The following is a 22,887-nucleotide window of genomic DNA, read 5'->3' as shown; positions in this document are numbered from 1 at the left end:
GAATGAGAGAAAGCTGCGGCAAGCAACTGAAGAGGATAAATCAACAAGAATCATCAAGAAGTCTAGAAAACAGAATCTATCAAGAATGACTGGAAGAACAGTAGAAAGGAGAAAAGTATGCAAAGTTTCTTGCTGGACAATAGCAACGTGTTGCTTCTTACCAAGAGTTTAGCTGTACATGTATTTCATCTCTCTACATCTATCCTATATGGCTCTATGGGAAGATAACAAACTTGTCTCATTAAGGGCTGCATGTTCTGGGGCAATGTCTCAGGATTTAAAGTATCTTATTTAATCTGCAGCAGTTAGCAAATAAACCAATTAAATTGAATTAATTTAGTGTCAAAGATAACTGTCAGGGCATATAGTTATTTGGGTTTGGAATTATTGTGATCAGGTGGACTTTTCAACCTGCCTTTGCAGTTTTTGTAAGTATTCAGTAGAGAACAAGAGAATTATGTCTCTTCCAAGTACTGACCTACGCTTTGGTCTAGAGTAACAGGCATTACATGCTGCAAACAAACCAGTTTGCCTCAAGTCCTTCATCTGACTTCTGAAAGAAAGAAAGGGTGGAAAATATGGGATAGGAGGGATTTGGAAGATAGTATGGATAACGACAAAGATTTCCATGTTGTACCCGATTTTCAGTATCTCAATTGTTTTAATGCATAAGGTAATCATAAAAATGCCTAATTTTCTGAAAGGTCTGTACACGTATCTAACAAAAATGCTGGTGTAACTTCATAAAGCATAACTAGGAGGCAACATACAAAGTTTGTATTTAACAGGTACAAAGCAAACAAAGGAAGTGGCTGTTTCCAGAATATGTCATTAAGCTATGAAAGCCTTCCCACCAGATGTTATGAGTGATAATAGGTTTATACTGTTTCAAAGCAAGACTGAAGAAATTTATTGAAAAGAAATTCACTAAGGGTTGCTAAACACAGAAGGAATATCTCCAAATCATGAGCTCCCTAAATTGCATCTGGTTGGAGGCTGGGCAAATACTCAGGGGAAGTATTGTATATACTTGCTCTGGATGTATACTCTTCTTGAGAAATTTTTTTTTGACCATCACTGGGGATGGAATAGTGGGACAGGAGGATCTTCAACCTCACCTTGTTTATCTGTTCTTATGTCCTCATGTCTGTTTCAGTTTTTCTTACTTTTTCTGCATTGCAAGTTAGTCTTCCGTTATTTGATTCTTCATGAGATTACTTGGTGATCAGAGTCTCATCATATGTCACTGCTATTGACCTTTATCTCATACGAAATCTGCAGGGCTCATAAAAGTTTATTCATATGACTTAGATACATTCCCTCTGCTGGATGACATGTTGTGCAGAAGAATCTGACTCCTACCCTACTACATGTAAGTGATCTCATTGTTGTCATGAAATGGACAGGGTATTCATGCCTTGACTCTAGAATACAATAGCTGCTATTACAGCCTATGTGCTTCACTAGAAATTACGCTCATCTCAGACAATTTTTTTGTAAATTGTGGAAATGTATTGTGCACACTTTTATTTCTTGAGATACTGGATTATACAGAGTGAATTTTCTTTCTATCCAATAGCTCATTACAAATCCTTACACAAGTTAGAAATAAGTCACATGCAGGCCCACAAGCAGAATTCTCTGCTCTCTTCTGGTATATATGTTTGTAAATTAACAATTTTATCTGCCAGCCCAAATATCTACATATAAAATGACCTATTTTTGCACTTTGATTTGCAGAGTAATTCTTCAAATCTAGATATGTTCTATTGAATGATAGGTAATAATAACTTCAATTGCATCGTGAGGTAAGCATAAAACCAGAAAATTACAGATGATTTTCTCATTACCATTGAGAATAGTAGCCTACAGGAGAAGGAAGAGGATGCTTTCACTTGCTCCCCTAACAGCATTTTCACAAAATATAATTACAGATATGACTAGTAAAATGCTGTATTTATATATTATAATTGCAGTTTCAAATATTTTAGAGATTTTTTTCCCTTCCATCTCCCTCTGATAAACAGATAGAGTCTAAATTTTGGATTAAAGCATGGTTTTGTTCTGGTGTTTGGTTTGGGTTTTTTTTCCCTCCAAATGTAATACAAGAAAACAAGATCAAACTGATCTTGACTTGATAGGGAAAGCAGAAGTTGCTATGCATGCAAGCTAGTCATAAGAGAGACAATAACAAATAACTGTCCCCTGCAATATTTCAAACAGTGAAACTGTACATGGAGAGATAAAAGAAATAATTACTTGAAGAACAGCTACTCAGAAAGCATTTTTAACAATATATGGATGTGTCATTAATTCCTAACTGCTGTCAGAATAAATGTTCTCTTGGAAAATGGCTATATTTAAAGAGAATTCATGTTTTTTAGTTTTTCCTGCAGTAGGCATCAAATGAGAGGAAAATGGAGGGCAGACACTGATGACTGAGGAGCTTGAGAGGAAGCCAAAAAATTATTTCAAGAGCTAAGTGGCTTAAGTTATTGTAGGTTCCACTAAGACAAATCATTGGCTTATATACCATTCCTTGCATATAGATCTCATGCCTACCCTCCAGTCAAGAAAGGAATTTCTCAGTATTGACCTGGTTTGTTGCACAGTGGAAAGAGGCACAAATTTTCCCCTTCTCTAAGACGATTTTCCACAAGGAATACTTCATACCTGCACATGTGTAAGTGGAAGATTACATTAGGTTGAGCCTATATTGTTTTGGTTTTGTACAAATATTCTTTGTGCTGAACATTTAGCCATCTCAGAAAGAGGCAACTCTGGTTTGATTTTATTAATTATTCAAATGGGATACAGCTGTGAATAACATACCTGAAAGTGGATGGGTGATCAGCAGAGCTATTTCAGCAGTGAAGGATCTGCCCTGGCTTAAGAACAGTCTGTGGACCCTGTTGTCACCACTGGCCACACCATGATGGCATGCTAATGTTCCCAGAGACAAGGAAAATGTTCAGGTAGCCTAAGAAATAGGGTAGTTTCAGGTTTGTTTTATGCCATGAGGAATCAAACACTAAGAGTTTTCTTACAGAGGAGAGGACCTTACTCACTGATGTATAGAGCAAACATGTGCCTGTCAATTTATGTGGCAAGAGGCACTAATCCTCCTTTGATTAGCCTACAAAATCAGTAATTACTATAGAAATATTTAAATACTTTAAAGTCTTATCTGAGAGAATGCCACCTGCACATTTGTGTAAAACGTACAAGACTGCATGCTTTCAGGAGCTTGTGGGAGACCGTCTCCGGGTGCGCAAGTGAAACCCAGATGATGAGTAATCTCGGAAGAACAGCTATACGTAAATCTATCTTATATTTCTGAGAATGTTCAAAGGCATGGAATAAATGTACAAGTTATAAAAAATATCTACATGAAAGATTGTTTCTGCTTCCCCTACAGTGCATTCTGTGTAGGTCCAGAGATAGCTCACAATCACGTGGGTTTTTCTCATGAGGTAATTAAAAAAAACCAGTTAGTGCTAACTTGCCATCAGTGAGGTCTTACTGTGGCAGAAAGGAAACTAAATGGTTTTCTCTTCCCATAAGAGCCGGACTTTCTCCCACAACACAAGCAATATACTCTGTACAATGCCATGCCAATCTCAGAAGTGAACTACTTATTTGCTACACTATATCTTCTAACTGGTTTCAGGTTTTCAGATGAAGTGTTGTTTTTCAAGAGCCTGGCAATCATTTTAAAAATACACAGTTAGTTCTCTCAAGACAGACTACAAGTGAAGATACAGGGCTAAAAACAAAATATCAAAAAATATTTTCTGCACTTTGGGGGCTGGATGAATGAAGGGAAACTTGAATACATACAGATAAAACTAAACCATTATATAAGCAGCTAAAGCAATTCTTCTTCTGTGCAATAATTTTTCCAAATCCTTTTAAAAAACATCAGCGTTGTCAATTTTTATTTTTACTGCTTTCACACACTTACAAATGTAAAGTACACAATAAAAGAGAAAACTCAGTGGACAGAGATAAAACGGAGGAAAAGCTATTTTTCTTCTGAGAAGCACCGCTAATGAAACACAGTTACCAGTTGGTGCCTCATCCCCTTCCCTTACTGTAGAAACTCCATCTCTCACCTACAACCTGCTGCCACTACAGACCTTCCACTATTTGACCTCCTTTCCCCATCCCTTCCCTGCCCCACATGCCCAATATTTCCTCCCATAGGTCTGAAGATTACAACTGAAAAATGCTCACGCCGTGTAGCTCACCATACCTGTACATGCACTGTAACAAGCAAAGCAGATGTCCACTAGGCTCACACTTCAGCCTTTTCCTCCATGGGGCATCGATCTGGGTCTCTTCCCTCTACCCACCACTGACTTCAACAAAACCTGTAGAAATTTGAATCTTTGAGGTATCTACCCTGTTGCATTTGATTCAAACTGGTCAGCTCCACGTTACTGGAGGAATAAGGGGCAGGAAAAGCAACAAATTCTGTATGATTGTTTCCTTAGACACACACAGCATTAGGGACACCAATGCACAGCATATACAGTACAGTGGGTCGTAAGACAGCACCTCATGAACAGTTTAAATGTGTTTAGACACTTCCTAAATGTCTATTACTGTATAACACAGAGACCCAGCAATGTAGAGACTGAACATGCTGACTGTATTTTTCCTTAAAAATGCCTATAAAGTGATATAATATGACATTTTTATGACAAACACTAGATCATTGTATAGAAAATTCTGGGCACCTGCTGCTCCATTCCTCCAATGTTGGTCATCAGAACTGCCTCCCATTTCTTCTTTTGGGGGGCCCATATTTTTAAGAATGTATTAAAATTTGACTTTTCAGTTCCCTGGATTGAGATTTATATCCATGCTTGTTGATCTGAGGTTAAGTATAAGCACAGGAAGGTCCCTATTTTGTAGATCCAACATGGACCTGTTGTTCTTTTCTGAGAGCAGCAGATTTTGTGATATACGATCATTCAAGTAATCTATTAAACATATTCTTGGGAGACAGTTACTGCTGATGCAGTGCCTATTTGGCAAGAGGTTCCTCAATAATAGGAATAGATTAGTGTATTACAATCAAACCTCATTTCCCCTCTCTCTTATCAGCATAGGACAAGAATAATTGTGACAAATGTTATTTTGTTCTTCTAAATTTGCCAGTGAGGTACATTACCATGTTTAGTTTCGATGCCACATTTTATAAAATTCTGCTGTTATGTGGGGTATGTATAGGCTATGTGCTTTAGAAAGTAGAGAGTGAATTCTTACCTTGTAAGATCAGTAAAATATTGTAGTTAAAAACCTGTAAAGATCACAGAAGACAGCATTACATAAAAACTACCTATAAAAGTGGTAGAAGAAAAGCTCTGTATTCCACTGCAGTAGAATTAGTGCCTATTTGCCCCTTTTCTAACAATACCAGAGCTTACGAAAAGGCCAGGATATCTCTGCTTATGCTGCGACCGTGTTTCATAAGTATCTGTCTTTGACTTATATTTTGATGAAATATTTTTTATTTGTGATATACATCTGCTTGGCTATATGCCAAACTTCCCAATACCTAAAATATCTACAACATCTATCTACATCTACATAATATGTTCAGTCTCCCTTGGGGGCAGTGAACCCCTAATTGGACCAATGTTTTAAGATAGCTATCAACCCAGCATGGCACTGGGAGTTTTCTAGAGTTTAAACAAAGAACTGTGATTCAGGGCCCTGGCAAATCATGTCAGAGAAGTGCAATGGTTCACAGTGTTCAGAGTGCACAGCACTCCCCTCTCGACTCAGCGGTGAGGAGTTTCAGCAGTGTGAGGAGGACCACAGCGATCTTCCAAGAGCAGCTAAGCAAGCTCCGTTTGACTTCAAGTAGATATTTTAATGAAGAGCAATAAGCTACACTGCTTCCCAGAACTGATTTGAAATGGTACAAGGTGGACTCAGAAAATTTCAGCCCTACTAAACAAAATTCAGAACCTGGCCCAGTTTGTTCTCAGACTGCTACACTTACAACACAGAGACAACTGTGTAATAGCAAGGCGACTTGAGGTTTATGCACTTTTTAAAGCATCTTGTTGTCATGCTTACAATATTAGCACAGTGCTGTCATGCTCACAGTTCATCCCAATCTAATCGTCCTCAGACAATCTGCTACATAATACTCCTGGGGCTACCTCTGTATCAGTCTTCCTTATTGTTTAAAACACCCTGTAGGGTTGATTCCCCCAGGGAAACTACAACATGGGGAAGAGAAGGAAGAAAATAATTTACAACCTATACATATTGTTCTGGCTGAAATTAATAAGATGTGAGACATAATGTTCAGCTGCATATCCACAGGAGCTGTTTCTATTATGAAATGAAATTGAATTGATAAAGCCATAACAGTCAAACAATTGCCAGGAAATAGACATGTTAATAATAGACCTAATCATCTTTCAGACCTCCTGATTTCTTAAATATACCTTAAGGTACCAAACAGAATGGGTTCTTCAGCTGAGAGCTGAAAAACCTTTACAAGGACATCAATTTCATTCCTCATTTTTCAAGTTTCCTTTGGAAGGAATTGTGGTTTTCTTTTTGTCTCCCCAAGTTACAAACTAGAACTCAGCAAATTCAAATTTTTTTCCAAATTGTGCAAAAAAGAAGTGGCTACTCCATAAGATTTCATATTATCCTTGGTATTACTTACACAGCTTCTCAAGCTTTCAATGCAAAGGTAACTTATTATCTATTTTGTTTAAAATATGAGTTCGATTGTCTACTTTGAAATAACAGACATACCATTGGGCATTACAGTGTGTTTTATTTGTGCGCTCTGCATTATGTTCCTTTCAGAAGAGTAATCCAATCCAAACCTTTGGAAGGAGGGGAGATTTGCTGAAACTGCTTTGAGGGAAAGTTGTTGAAACTTCAGAGTGCAGCAAACAGAAGAATCCTAGCCTGAAGCTGGGAAACAGCAGCTTGTTCAGAGAAAGACAAACTAATGAGAGAAGCAGGGAGTGAAAAAATAAGCCTCCAACAGACTGGAAATAATAATTTCTGGGGACAAAATACACAGCCACTTGGAAAGTCATGAGTTAACCAAAAGCAAGGATACACCTTTTTAAATACACAGTAGGTAGGGGAAGAACTAATGTGTAAGCATTTTTTATATCTATTCTGTCTGACCTAGGACTTTTAAGCTTTCTTCATGTCAAGACTTATCTAATACTTAGCTTGTTGATAAAGAAATGAAACACAGCTTAATTTAAAGGCCTTTCCTTCTTTAGGGAGGTCAGCATCAGGAAATCTCAGCAGATCCTCCTCAAGTTCTACACAACTTGCATTGCCCGTCACAATAATTTTTTTTTATTTTTCTGGGGAAATTAATTTCTACACAAAATATATTGATTTTTGGTAAGAAAAAAATTCTAAGCAAACCTGAACCCTGCCCCTGCCACTTCTTAAGCTAAAGGTCACTTGTGTGGATAGACAAAAATAGGGGGCATAAAGAAGTTTAAGCATACAGATAAATGCCATTTTTATTTCATAAGAAAAATTGAAAATCTCTTAATTCTGAAAAGGATTTGCATAGCATTGCTGTATTTTATACTTCAGACTTGAGTTTTTATATAATATAATGTCATCTTCCCTCATGATTCTTTGATTGCTTATAACTGTGTTCAAATAATTGAAAAATATCCCTTCTTTTTTTCCCCTTCCTCCTGCCCCAAAGGTAAGACTATTTAAATTGATGAGGTATTCTTGCACAGTTATAAGATATTTCTATTATACCTCACAATAACTGACCTATGAACAGAGCAAGAAAATTAAAATGTGATTATCTTAGACTCTAAGGATTAAACCTTTGAATTTTGAGAGAATCTGTCTTCTTTCTTGGCCAGACTGGGCTATCACATAGTATTTGCAGGGAGACAGAATACGAAGCATCCACAGCCCTGCAATAGGAATTATATGAAAAATATTTGCAGCTTATTTTCAGGTTTTCCTGCAACTCTGAAGCACCAAAAGTCCTTGGCACATTTTAAAAAGAAGCAGTATTATATTTCTCTTAGGGGCCTGTACTTGGTTGTTTTTAAGGGAGATTATCCCCTACTTAGTCCCTAACAAGCTAGGTCCCTCAGGATTTATATATATTCAATATATATATTCTATAGATATTAAACAAATTTAGATTTGCTTAATCTACTGATGAAACTTTTCCTTTTCTTCATCTTTAGAAGAAGAGGAATAAACATGGCCTCACTGTCTCTAATAGACTGTCAGAAGTTGGAATTGAAACAAACGGGATCTCCAGGAGTCTGAAAAGCTGAGCCAGGAGTTCAGACTCTGCTGGAATAGCAGTAGGAGACTATCAGTATATTTGGCAAAAGAGCTGAAATACTATTCTATTCCTTTTGATGGAAATAAGCACTAAACATATGGTAGAAATATGCTGTATTTTTTAATCTTCAGAAAACATGGGATTAATTCTTTTCTCTCCCCCAGTGCAGATACTCAGGGAAAGCCTACTATTGACTGCTTGTCGGAAGGTGGAGTAAAACATTCGATGAAACCAAATCAGAATGTTGTACCAGAAGGCTAAATACCCCAAAATAGACATTCTCAGTTTACTTATTGACTAGAATAATGTGGTTGTATTTCTATTGCCTTTATTTTTTCTTTGGTTGAACTCTGATCTTGACAAATATCCTTCACTTTTTTTTAATTCTGCAGTCCTTGCTTTTGTAGGAAGCAAACAAATAGATTGTCACTGTGAATCTAGACTGGGTATGACTCCTGTTTCTGGTGTGACTTACTTTCCTCTTTTCTCAGATGTTTGAAATGCAAGTGTGCCTCTGACCTGTCTCTAGTTTTACACAGATAAAGTGTCACTAAAATTTGTGTTTTTCATTGATGAAATTGATGAAGAAGGGTAATCAAGTCCCCAGCATTACTTTCAGGTACCAAATTGAGTTTGCCCGCGCAGCAGCTAGAAAGTTTTTGGGTTTGGATAAGCAGTAAGCAGATTCAGTATAGAAATCACTGAAGGAGAATAAATATGGAATACCAAGGCATAATATTTTTTACCATAATCATACCTCAAGGAAAGATTATTCTTAAGTTTTAAAGTGAAAATCCAATTTGAATGCTAGGTGGGAGCTGTGCAGGCAGGAAAGGTGCAAAACAGATGTACCAACATTTTTCTGCAGCAGAACAAGTGCAGAACTGATGCACAGAGTCTTTATGTACTTCTAAGTGACTAAGCAATGGAAAGCGAATTGGAGAAGTAAGGAAAAGCTGATGGACTGCGACATTTCTTCTGTTTATGTGTCTACTTCACTGACACTTGACAGTTATTAAAGTTGTCCTCATGTTTGAGGGAGTCATTTCCAATTGCCTGTACATGTAAAAACTTTCAAGAGAAATACAGCATATCACACCAGTAGTTCCCCAGTTCAAAGTTTTTCCTATTTAAACCTCTACTTTATACAAAATTGCCAGGCAGAGCAAGAGAACAAGCATTGCGTTGTTCTGACACTTTCTATTACAGCATCTCTCCTGACTTTTTCTTATGCCCCAGATGCTACATCTTTACATAATGACAGTGAAAAACTGGCATAACATGGCTTTCATATTTCAAATTAGGTTATGTATTTACTTTTCCTTTGAAAGCACATGTGTCATTTCAGGACATTTGTTGTCAATGTAAACACAAAGATGCCTGTTGCAAAGTCAGTTGGAAGACAACATAGAAATAAAGGACGAGGACTGACCTAAATGAGAAAATTACAGATATAATTCCAGAAAATCTAGAAAAACAACATACACAAGGCAGATGACATTTCAGGAAATTGCCTTGCGTTGAAGAAAACTCATTCAAGAAAAATGCCTGCCTTCTCCCAACCAACCTATCCTCTCACATGGATATAAGGTGTTAAGGTTTGGCTCCAAGTGAAAGTGATGACAGTTAGATGCATAATGTACTTTCTGGACTAGGGGGAAAATTCAGTTGATGCTTCTCCCAGGCTGGATTTGTCTCACAGGATCCCAGATAGATCCTGTTGACTTAAAAGACTTAAGAAATGCAGCTGCAGTTTCTGTAATTCAGAATTGCATCAAAGTAGTCTAAAAACTAAAGTGTTTGTGGCTGCTTGTGCCTCCTGCTAGCCTAGAAAATGAATGTTACAGGCTTTCCACACACATTTTGTTTTTTATCAAATAACAAAACAGTAAGACTTTAGCAATAAGAACAACAAACTGAAATGAAACGTCCTGAAAACCCAAATCCTCTAATACCTCTCCTTTCTGGCAGCAGTGAGTTGGCCTTCTCCTTTTAGGGAACCACATTGTACTCATCTATTTTGAAACAACCCTATCTGAGAGTCAAGAATCAAGTAATCTTCTGGGCTGCTAGACTGTTAAAATCTGCTGCCTGGACCTCATTCCTGTCAGTACAATCAAGTGTTCTTGTGGGTCTGTTAATGTGTTGCCACCTTTAAATTCAGCAAGCTCTCTGTATGGGGAACAGAATGTAGAAATGTACTTTGAAGCCCATATTGACAGATCTGTTAATTAAATGTCAGTCATAAGACCTGTTCAGCTAGACTCTACCACCAAGCCTAGCAGTTTCCAGAGTTGGAACCTGGAACAAAAGCACATCAAGGAATAATAAAAAACCCACACAATATCACTTTCATACCATTTTTCATCTTCCTTTTTATCAGTATTTAGTTATGCAATACCTGGCAGCAAAAAATCAAGACGTTTATGTACAAGATATAGGGTTTCATATGAACCAGGGAGCTGTAGTTTGGGAATGATTAACAGGCAAAATACAAGGGCAGTAAGTGACAGAGTTGCCCATCTTTGCATATCCATGAGAAAGATGTCTATCACAGTGCATTTTTAAAGGTTAGCAAGAGCTGTAGGGCAACAAAACTACAAGGTAATGCTTTCAAATGCATTTGGACTGCTAAGGAGGTGGGATTAGGAAATATATCAGAATGACTGCTTACTCTGATGAAGTCATCCTGTGAGATATTTTGGAGTCTTGGAAGAAAGGAAATAGATGAAATCTAAACCAAGTTTTCAGACTATGGAACTGAAGTTCACATAAGAAAATTAGTGTAACTAAGCTTAGCAGTGAGAAGAAAAAGACAAAGTAGGTGCTTGTACATAAAGGCAAAATACGAGAGAAAAAACCCCACATATCAGTGTGAGTAAGAGCTCTTTTCATTCCAAAGATAATCAGGTTGAGACATAAACTTCAGAATTAATATCATATGGGAATTTGAAAGACATTCACATTTCCAAATTTTGACCTGAATGTAAACTTTGTCTCAGGCTTATCCAACAGTCTCAGGGTAACAAAGGCCCCCTTTCCTTTCACAAGCAGCACCAATGCAATTAACACAGACTGTTAAAGCATTGGTGGAAGGAAAAACCAGGGGGGGAACACATTAGTTTGATCAGTATATTCATCTTTATATATGGCAAATGTGAAATGGCATTGGATCACACCTAACTGTGGAGAGAGGCAGAGTGTTCTGCAAGGAGTTGAAAAGGAAGAGATATGTACATTGTCCTGAAAATAATCTTCTAAGCCTTCTAACTTTGCATACCTCTGTCATGTATGATCTTCTTTCTTACCACATTTCTGCTTTGATGTCAAACACTGTACTTACAAGGAAGTGTTAGGAAAAAAGTTAAATGTAGTTCAGAGGGGCATAGAACAAATATAGATAAGGTATGTTGTAATTAAGGATTAAAATCTAGTTTTAAAACAAAGGCACTACAAGACATTAGAAATCATCCAGTCAAGCATGCTTCATGACAAATCACAAGCTTTCATTAGAACAATCTACACCAGAGTACAATGTACAATAGCAGTATAAGGTATTCAGGGAATCCAGTTACTTGAAGGAAACTATCCTTAAATAGAAACAATTCAAATGAAAGAGTTAAAAAATGGCCTAAGTTGTGCATGGGTCTCCACTGCTATGTTTTGTTTGTTTCCGGGAAAATGTAACTAACGTGTCATACCACCTTACAATATTGGTTCTTTTCACAGCCACCACTTTTAAAAACTATGCTTAATAACTTAAAATACTATATACCTCTGCAATGTAGATCCAAAAAGAGCTCAAACAAAACTAGTCAGATGCATGTACAGCAACACATCTATAAATTTAGCAAAGAAGAAAGAAAATCTGGGTTTCATATTGTGATCAACATCATAAACTCTATACCAGACAGCAGACACGTAGAATTCCTGCGTCTGTTTTGACAGTAGACATAGACTGTACCCATTTGCCTGAATGGAAAGTTGAACCAATCTTGAATCACTTTTTAAATGGCAATATCTTCCAGGCACCTCTCAATGGTTTCCACTGACCAAACTTCACTTTGCCAGACTTTCCACCCAAATGCTGCAACTTTCTGCCAAACTTCCACTTAAAAGTTATACAAGCCTGCTTAGTGATCTGTACATCTCACTCAGGAACCAGGCTAAGCTTATCCTGTGGCTTTCTGAAAGAGAAAAATCTCATAGCTACTGATACGAATTTCTTCTCAAGTTTTAAGAGAGAAATATACATGCTACTGCTATTCTATATATCTGTACAATATAACTTTGACCCTAGCTGAAAGGTGCTGTACCTACCATATTATAACACACTTGCATGCAACAAAACTTTGATCAAGGACACAGCTTTCTGAGTATAGAGGCAGCTGCTTGTGTGTTCGGTTACTGCCTACAAGATGACTCGCTCACTTTGGTTCCCTTGTGCTGCGTTTTCTAAATGCCAGCTAAAAAATCATTTTGGAAGAATGTAATTCTTTTCCTTGTGGACAAATAAGTGCAATAAATAATCAACATTATACCATACCTCATATCTTGATGAAGCCTGCAAAGTTTTGTAACCTGAAAATAATTGAATTCAGGCATATAACAGTATTACCTGGTAATAATTGTGGTAATAAGTGCTTAGAAGGATAGTGAGTGTGGAAGGTGTATGTGTATGTGTTTTTCACCTTTGCTATGTAATTAGGATTTTCAAGGACACTGAAAAATCTAGGAATCCTGAAGTATATCTGACAAGAACTATATTGAACCACACTTGGAAAAAATCATTAAGATGCCATCCATGTCTTAAAGGAATGTTCATCTGCATCTGAGGAAAATGGATTTATATTATACTAATAAACAAATACACCTGAAAAACATCAGTTATCTTGATGGGTGATCCATGGATAAAGGTAAAGAACACAGAAAATGAGTGGGAAAACTAATTGATTATGTGAATATGTTGGCACCTCCTCTAGGTTGTGTATGTAAGTCAGTAACAAAACCTGAGCTCTGTGGGTCTCCCTTCTGATATTATACAGTCTACTGCCACAAATGATATTTTATATCATTTAATGAAAATGTTTTTCTTGTATTTGGTTTAATGTTTTGGTTTTTGTGTTTGGTTGGTCTGGTTACCCACTTTTCAGAAATCCTTGTAATGCCTGAGTGCAAGAGAAAGGCAAATAATACTGCATAGCAAAGTTTCTGGATTTCCCCCAGTATGCTGTTCAGCACAAACTGCCATAGAAAGTTCTGTACATGCAACAACAAATCCCCAGTTCAGAAGGCACCGTATATAGCTGGATGTTAAATTGCCATATAGGTTGAATACATAAATGTCAACATTATTTCAGGGTGATTTATTATCTTCCTGGTAGTTAAAATAAAAAACCTACAGTTTGTGGCTGACAATTTATGGATTACATTTTTAATTCATAGACTGTGTTTATGAAGAGGTTTTAATCCTGATTCCTACTACTATCCTACATTTTTATGTTTTTTAGTCTAGGCATTTCAAAAGTGATTAAGGAGCTTAGAAATAAAGTCATTCTTCAATTTAAGTGAGTCTACATTTGAAGAGGAAAACCCACACTATTCCTTGCTAAGTATCTTAGGCTAAATGCCCAATATCTAGTGGTTCACATGAGATTATCCCAGGATTAAGTGAAAATTTTTCTTTTTTTTTTCAGTTTGTGCATTAATTTAGAACTAAGCAAGTTGCCATTGTCTAAGAAGGCAGTGGAGGTGGACACTGGAAAAATAAGTCCAGCACACTTATGAAGAGACACATTTTAAGAAGCCAGCTCAGCCCACGTCTGTCCCAGCGCTGCCATTATCTTCTAGATTTGCCACCTGAACGGCCGAGTTGCTGTCAATACAATGCTCATCGTTAATCAATATATTTCCCTCAGACATGTCCTTCTTTCCCTGTGGGACAGGGAGATTTCTCAGAGAGCTGCACGTTGTGCGGTCTGTCTCAACAAGTACCAGTGGCCAAATTGCCTGAGTTTGCTTATGGGCCAACCCACTGGCTATCCTTAGATTTGAAGATTAAATTTATACTTAAGTAGAAAACTCAGCAAATGCAGATGGGGATCAACATTCAGTCCAGCAAAACAACCTGCAGGTATCTCTTGGCATTTTAAATTCCAAGTCATGCAACCAGAATTTTCATTAATTTGAGCCCAGTCAAAGCCACTTTAGTAAAGGTATTATGTCTGAAAAAGGATACTTTGCTTCTGAACTAGTTGCAGTTCTCCTAGTAGAGTACACAGATGGATGTTAAATGGGACACAATTATGCTTCAGGGAGAAATCAGCAAAATCAATTCTTCTTTCAATGTTAGTTAAATTTAGAGGATTGATTTCAGATACAAAGCTTGATAAAAGCCTATTTGTTTATTTTTTCTTCACAAAAAATTTTACAAATGGCTACCTAATTTAAGCTGCAGTCATTTGAATTACAGCACAGACACACAGAAGCATACTTGTTATCCAGCACACAAAATCAAGCTAATTTGATTTTTTTTGTTTTGCAGCAACTTTTTGATTTCAGTTTGCCTTGTATTAAAATGCAGGTACAGAACTCTTATAAATGCTTCCTCCTGACTTTTACTTACTGAACTGTTGTTCTAAAATTTTTATGTCTCTAAATTACAGAAGTTATTTACTTTCCATAATTATGAAGCATCCTATATGTAGAAATGTCTTATTTAGAAATAGTTTCAAGTTAGAAATCTTCCTAGAAATGTTTCTGGTTGGTTTTCAGTTTTAAATTATTCTACATACAGTACAGTATTAATGAAAAAACAGTTGGCTTACTTTCAGAAGATAAGTATGTCCTATTCGTTAAGCGGGCAGGCTAAGACACAAGAGCCAGGGGTCAGCTGCTTGCTCTGCTACAGGTATCTTGTTTTTCCCTGGTAAATCACATACACTGGATTATCAAAGACTAAGGTTTTTTAAGTTTCAGAAAAATCACTGGAAATTGTTACACCTTAAGTAGCACTCTTCATCTGGGCTTCTATCTCTTTGTTTTCAGCCTCCCATGTATGAAATGAGGATAACAGAACTTCTCAATCTCATAAGAGTTTTGCGAATGTGTTGAAAATGTGAAGCACCCATATACAGATGGCATTTCAACACCTTCATTTGCTTTCTCCTTCATTTTACCATATCACCATAACAATTCTTTTAATTCAGGCCACACAGAGCATGAGGAAGACAGAAAAGAAAACCACGAAGCACTAAAAAATTAGATGGACAGAAATAAAAAGGAACCATTTACCCTTCCCAGCCACTAAATATTTTATACTGTTCTATGTTTTCACATGATAAACTCTTGAGTGTTTTCAGCTGGAATTTTTTTCAATGAATGGATATATTATCAGGTACATAGCCTGTTTTCTAATTAATATACAGAAGATTCAGCATTCTCACAATAGGGATTCATGGCTGACCTCAGGTTTGTATAAATGCTCTTTATTTAGAACAATGACTCAAGTCTGTTTCTCCATTGCTTCTTATAAATTTCTCACCCCGTTTCCCCTTTCATCTTAAAATCATGCTTCCCAACCTCAAGACATTCCTCTGGTCATGAAGAATAGAGAGCAACTTTAAGCAAGGAGTGGTCAGATCTAGGTATATGAAGCATAAAAAAGTTTTTATAAGTGAAACAGCAGCTGTGTTGGGCACAAAGAACAGAAGAAATATATGTAAAGCACATTGAGGACAGATATTCTGGCTAACTGAAAAATCACAGTGAACAGGAAAAGAGGATAATTTGGTAAAACCTTAAACACTTGACGGCATAAATACTCTGAGACTGAATGTATGAAGCTAACCTTAATATTTTTTATTACATGCCAGGTAAGTGTGGTGCACCCAAAGCCCAGAGGTTCAGTGAAACAGATAGAAATAAGCTTAGAGGCTATTTAAATAACTGGCCTTTCTCTTTCTTATTTTAGTTGTGCATCACAGAGTGCTAAATGACATTGAAGTTTTTGCAAGCATGTGGCATTCAACACTTCACTGAGCTTTACTGCAGCTACTCCCTTATGTTTAACTCATTTAGAGCAACATTCATGTCTTATATGATGCCAAGTGAAAAGCACTCTATGGGTACAAAAGATTATATTTCTAGTCTTACTTCACCCTGTATGGGTGTGATGCTGCATGACAGCAGAAATGCTCAGTGAACTTCCCACAGCAAATATGAAGGTTCATTTTGGGAAATTACAGTTCAGCTGCCTACTTGAATAACTTCTGAAAATGGGGAAGGTGGTAAAAGGAAGTTTTCTTCAGTTTCTGCTTACGACCAGTGTTTCGTTGCAGTGATACATGTGGAGTGAATCTCAATATACAGGCATAGCTGAACTTGTTTGGCTGATAAGAGAGAGTTGGCCTCCTGTGACTACTGTATAGAAAACATTCTACAATCTAATGGTTTTTGGAAGATTGAGTATTCTGTCTACATCTATACAAAGATGCATACACACTCACACACATGTGTACACACAAGAATATATGTAATTTATGCTAGAGCTCTCTTTTACTCCATTTTGAATTATGATTTCTGAGACATTTATGATGCTTTTCCTGAACTACACTCAGTCCTACTCTGGACTTCTGTATCTCAGTCTTTTCTTACAAGGCAACTCTGCAGAATGAAATGAATGTTAGTGCCTCAGCTATCTCCTTTTCCTCAAGCTCATTTCTGGATGAACAGCTATAGAGAATTGCCATCAAATTGTGCAGATTAGTAAAACTGTGGAGCTGTAAAGATCAAAAGAGGTCAGGCTAAGCATGTTACAGTCATTCATGCAAAGGAAGAGCATTACTATGTTGCAAGAATGTACAAGCAACCTTTTATTCCAGCTTTAGCATGAGGGATGCCAAGTTTTAGAGTCTAGAAAGTTCAGTGGACTTTTCATTACGTCCTGTGAGAAGAAATCCTTTTACTAATTATTATTATGTCTTTTCACCCTAGAGCTTCTCTAAACAACTGCTCTCTTTTGTAAGATGCTGCAGTGTACAGCTTGCAAGCATACAAATGCAATGTGATAGCAAACACACAATACTTGTTTTGAATTCTGACCTTCTGAATCCTCAAAGTTACCAGTTTATAACAGTTATATTGAGATGTGTTTAAAATATTGTATCCTACTATACAACATTATGTACCCTAGCAAAAAGCAAGATAGGCCAACGGCAACACCTAAACAAGTAATCATTACTGTTCATTATATTACAGACATTAAATGGGCTATCTTGTTGAAAGCTCCAGTCAAGAAAAGGTTATCCAGAGAAGGCCTTAGCCTTTCACAATGCAGAGCTCCCTGCTTGTGCCCATGCAATACACTGGATCGCAGCCACGCTGGCTGAAGCAGACCTCAAGCTACAAGGGCTAAACAGGAAGGTTTGCCCAGCCATGCCTAAGGGTGAGCTGGGCAGGAGCTGTTAGCAATGAAGGTCAGATGGGCTTCATCGGCAGTCAATGTGAAATTCTTCTGTGTCAATTGGACACTCCCGTGCCAGCTCAGGGATCACAATATTTTGATGACCGTGGGGTGGCAATGCATGTTCATGCAATTCTCCTTCCAGGCATGATAATGCAGTCTCCTCTTGTGGACAACTCCCAGTACCGCATGATCCTGCTCTGGGTGGGATTTCCAAGCTAATGGCTCTCTGGAACCTCTTTTTTGTTCCCAGCAGAAGAATCCATCTACCGCTCCCCTGACTAAGTCCCCCTAGGACTAAGAGCGATCTGTCATTCTCTGCTGGTACTGCCCCAAACAGAGCTTCTGGGTTAAAAGCCCCTTTTCATTGACACATGTAAATCTTAAAAGGCTCGATAAGAATCAATGTAAGCTTTTAATGTAAGTATGGGCTCTGCACATAGCAACAGCTCTTGTTGAAAGCTCCAGTCAAGAAAAGGTTATCCAGAGAAGGCCTTAGCCTTTCACAATGCAGAGCTCCCTGCTTGTGCCCATGCAATACACTGGATCGCAGCCACGCTGGCTGAAGCAGACCTCAAGCTACAAGGGCTAAACAGGAAGGTTTGCCCAGCCATGCCTAAGGGTGAGCTGGGCAGGAGCTGTTAGCAATGAAGGTCAGATGGGCTTCATCGGCAGTCAATGTGAAATTCTTCTGTGTCAATTGGACACTCCCGTGCCAGCTCAGGGATCACAATATTGTCAGCCCCCATGTGACGAAATGGAGAGCTGCTAAATTAGCAAAGGTCTGACCAAAGATAGGGCTCTGTGTTCATAGTAGAAATCCTGTTGTACCGACAACTAGCTTTAAGGAACCCTATAACAAAATACGTATGCTTGTACATTCATGTTCCTGTATTGTGTTTTCTGTCAAATTTGACTCTGAATTTATGAATATTATGATCTGTGTGTGTGTCTCATTGGGAATTTGGACTTTAGCCTATGTGCTTGCTACCCTCAGCCTCAGAGATCTCAAATGTATAGGCACAATTTGATCTAATTTTGCCAAATCAGTTTCAGTTTTGCACTTTCTCCGAGTGTACATGTGGCTCTTGGTCACACACAAAAGCCCTACACATAACACTTTAAATACTACAGACAGACAGACAGTGCTATTACAAAATCCAGTAAGACTGAATTTAAAATGAGATGCTATGACTAGCCCTCCTATCTTAGATCCTTTGAAAGTTAATGGTCCAGTTTATGTCTGAGGTACTGGATCATTACCCTGTGTGGGTGGTAATGTTACAGGACTCTCAACAGAAAAAGTAAACTACATTATAAGTGGCAAGAGAGCACTTGATTTCCTTGTAGTGGATATCTAACTATTTGCATAGGCTTCATAACATTACCAGAGAATAGGAAGAAAAGTTTTTATGATTAGAGCAGAAAACAGATGGAACTGACAGAGAACTACTAAAATATGGTGTATATGAAGACTTTCTTGCACAATATGCTTCAGTTCAGACTTTTACAGCAAGTCTCTGTATAACACTTTTTGTTTTAGTCACCTACATGAGTAACATATTTGAGGGCCTGATATTCTTGAAAATGTTTATCCTTAAACATGCACCTGCAATAGAAGCTACTATAATTCTGTGTTGCAGAAGAGGAATATACTACGTGACTTGCTTCAGATAAGAAATCTACAGAATCTGGGTATCAGAAGTCCCTCCACAATCACTGTGTAGGCATTTCCTATTCAAATAAACATTGGGATTTTTTTAAAATTGCTGACATGTCATGATATCTTTTAAGTAAAAGAATCCATTTCCATTCTATTTGTATGTTTTTACATGATCAACCTAAGTGTTTCAACTTACATAGAGGAATTTACCCTGCAATAATTCCAGTTGGTAAACATTTAATGTTTTCAGTTTTTTCAGTCTTGAGAAAAAATATCTTGAGAAAATGAAACTTGTGCTACTGGTAGTGTTTATGTACCTGATGTTATTTTTTTCTCCCATAATTTAAGACAGAAAATAGAATCAGAGAGGCTGATCTACTAACGGTTTTTTGCATGCCGCTCTAAGAATAAGTGGAAACAAAATATGAAGTCCAATTTTGGAGATGTTGGATCCTCATTTTCATGACTTTTAAGGTGTACACATTGTGTGGTATTTTCTCCCTAGAGAAAATGGATGCAAGTTAAAAGAAACATGTTCTATAAATAAATCAGAGCGATAACGAAGTAAATTTTGTGTAAATTATGAGTTACATGGCTTGTAGGCTAAAGGACAGAAAATTGTGGAAATTCTTTATAAAGTTATTGTGAAGTATTGCTAGTTGTTAATATTGTGTACCTCTTTGTAAATGCAAATAGAAAAAATTGATGATAGCTTATTGCATTGTAAGGACTCTTACTTCGGTGATCTCACTGTGTGAAACGTCTGCCATGCTGGCACTGAAAAAACATGGCACATTCAAAACAAACACTACATGGCTATGATGCAAATGGAAGATTGAAGATCTATGTTGTATCTCAAAAATTCATCAAAGCAAGCATCTAAGTCAATTGATGGCTTTTTAATGAATATGTTAATATTTTATGCACAAGCAATGTTGCACAAATTTATCCATGATTTTTTCCTTTTAGCCTATTGCCAATTCTAAGGTGAAGGCTAGAAAAAAGCCTTTGTTTTTCTGAGTCAAGAGTTCACTTCTTCAGGCCTTACCCTTCCGCTTTTACCTGTCAAAACACTGCTAATTTGTTCAATCTACCTACTCAGAAATATAAAACAGCAGCAAAAAGTCATAAATTTCAAATTCAAATTCAAATTCAAAACCTGTACTTTTTACAGTTGGTTTTTTTTTGTCCCCATCATCTCCATAAGCATTTATTTAGAGAGTTTCCAGAAAAAAATGGACCAGTTTATTCCTCACAAGCGTATTACTGTGAAGAACAAGATTGTTTTTCCCATGAATGATCACAGCTCAGCCAAACCTGAAAAACACTAAGTGATTTTCAGCTATGGCATTGAAGTATTTTCACTCTAAGTGGGAGGTAATGTCCATACTCGACGTAATTGACATTTGGAATTATATAATACGTTTCTGAAAGTGAACTCTCCAAAGCAGATTGAAAAGCTTTTACTCTGAAGAAAGGAGACAGGCATCTTTCACTAGAGAATAAACTTGGAAAATTAACTTTTTAGGAGGAGAAACACAAAGTCATTTGGGTGGAAGAGAAGACAAACAAAATAAATGAATAAATTTGTAAATAAATAAAGCCACTGTTGGAAATGTCAAGACTGAATCAGGCTGTGCTTATTTTCAGAAATTGTTGGTGATATCAACACAGCTTTTATCTTCTCACTTTTCTTTGAGGTTGACCACACATAAATGTACACTAGAGGCTGAGTCGACATCAGAAGCAATTCAGTGTGAGGAGTCCTCCTCTGGACCGAGCTATGCCAAGACCCTGTATGGGGTCCCACGGGCACACGAGGCATTGTTTTTTCCCTGTGTATGCAGGGATTTCACCTAGTGGGCTCTTCATATATAACAAAGAAAATTATGCTTTTAAAATTTTAGTACTTCCTAGACTGGTCTTCAAATAAAACTCAAGCAAAAGAAATAAATAAGGTCACAGTAGATTTTATGTAGAGTGCTTTGTTTGAATGAGACTCCAACAAATAACATTTCACATTTAATAAGAATAGGCTAATACAAGGCCTTAATGATTCTGCTGAGCTCTGCAGGCTTTGGAATAATGTTTCACTGAGCATCAAATTTATCTAGTTCATCTGCCCTCTTATTGATTATTTTTTCTTTTCCTCTTGCATCAGATGTTCTTTCTGCTGCTGTTTTAAGTTGCCTTGTAAATATAAATGCATGAAGAAGTATCTTGCTCCTAGGGAAAAAAAAAAGATTTGGCTTTCCCTGAGGAGGTTAAACACTTACATGTTACTCTTCCAGGGTATGAAATTTTTGGGAAAAATAAAGGCAGTTTTCTCAGTCCTGTAAGAACATACAGGCTATTATTACATTATCTAATAACAAGTGATAGGCCTATTAGGAAGTCAAAGGGCTTTTCCAAGCTCATTGGGGAAGGTGGTATGCAAGAGATCATTTTAAGAGAAAGGCATATACTTCTGTTAGAAGATTAGACTTATTACTCATTTTGCTGTGATTTCGTAGATGAATATCATGTAGTCCAGAGAATTTACTGCTCTTATCTATGTTGTTTTATTAAAGAATCCGCTCTTTTGCCATGACCAATGTTACCATAGCCAAGCTATTTAGTTTCTTTACAATGTCTTACCCCTTCTTTAGCTGTTGGTCCCCAGAGGCTCAGCAGAACTCACTAATATCATACATTTTTTATTGTTTTACACTATTTTAAAATTGAAGCTGTTTCTCTCTGCATATGGGAATATTAAAATAATTTTGGAATATTAATGGTAGACTTAAATGTATGAATTTTATCCAAAAAATTATTTCAATATTTGATATTATTTATAACACCACATGCAACAGGTATAGAGAATTTGGAAGACAGAAGAACTAACTTTGAAATAGTTCACAGCATAATTTTTTGTGAGAAATCATTTGCAAAATACTGTATTTTCAAAGTAGCAAGTGTTACCCAAACCAAAAAAATGGTCAGTTAGTAGTTAGCTTAATAGACTGCACGTATTGTTATCTTGCTCACTTCCAGCATAACAAAAGGCCTTCTAGTAATTTGCACATTAGACTCCTTATTTGTTTTAAACCACAGACTACTTTTTATAAAAGCACAGTGTTCCAAGAAAAATTTCATGTAATCGAATGACCAGCATAATTCCCTATTAAGTCATTAATAGGGAATTAATACGGGGGAAGTCCCGGACGACTGGAGGCTGGCCAATGTGACGCCCATCTACAAGAAAGGCCAGAAGGAGGATCTGGGGAACTACAGGCCTGTCAGTCTGACCTCAGTGCCGGGGAAGATTATGGAGTGGTTCATCGTGAGGGCGCTCACAAGGCATGTGCGGGACAACCAGGGGATCAGGCCCAGCCAGCACGGGTTCATGAAAGGCAGGTCCTGCTTGACCAACCTGATCTCCTTCTATGA

The sequence above is a fragment of the Pygoscelis adeliae genome, unplaced genomic scaffold, assembly GCF_000699105.1.
Source record: "Pygoscelis adeliae isolate BGI_AS28 unplaced genomic scaffold, ASM69910v1 Scaffold127, whole genome shotgun sequence".
NCBI lineage: Eukaryota > Metazoa > Chordata > Aves > Sphenisciformes > Spheniscidae > Pygoscelis > Pygoscelis adeliae.
Note: the sequence above shows the minus strand (reverse complement) of the source record.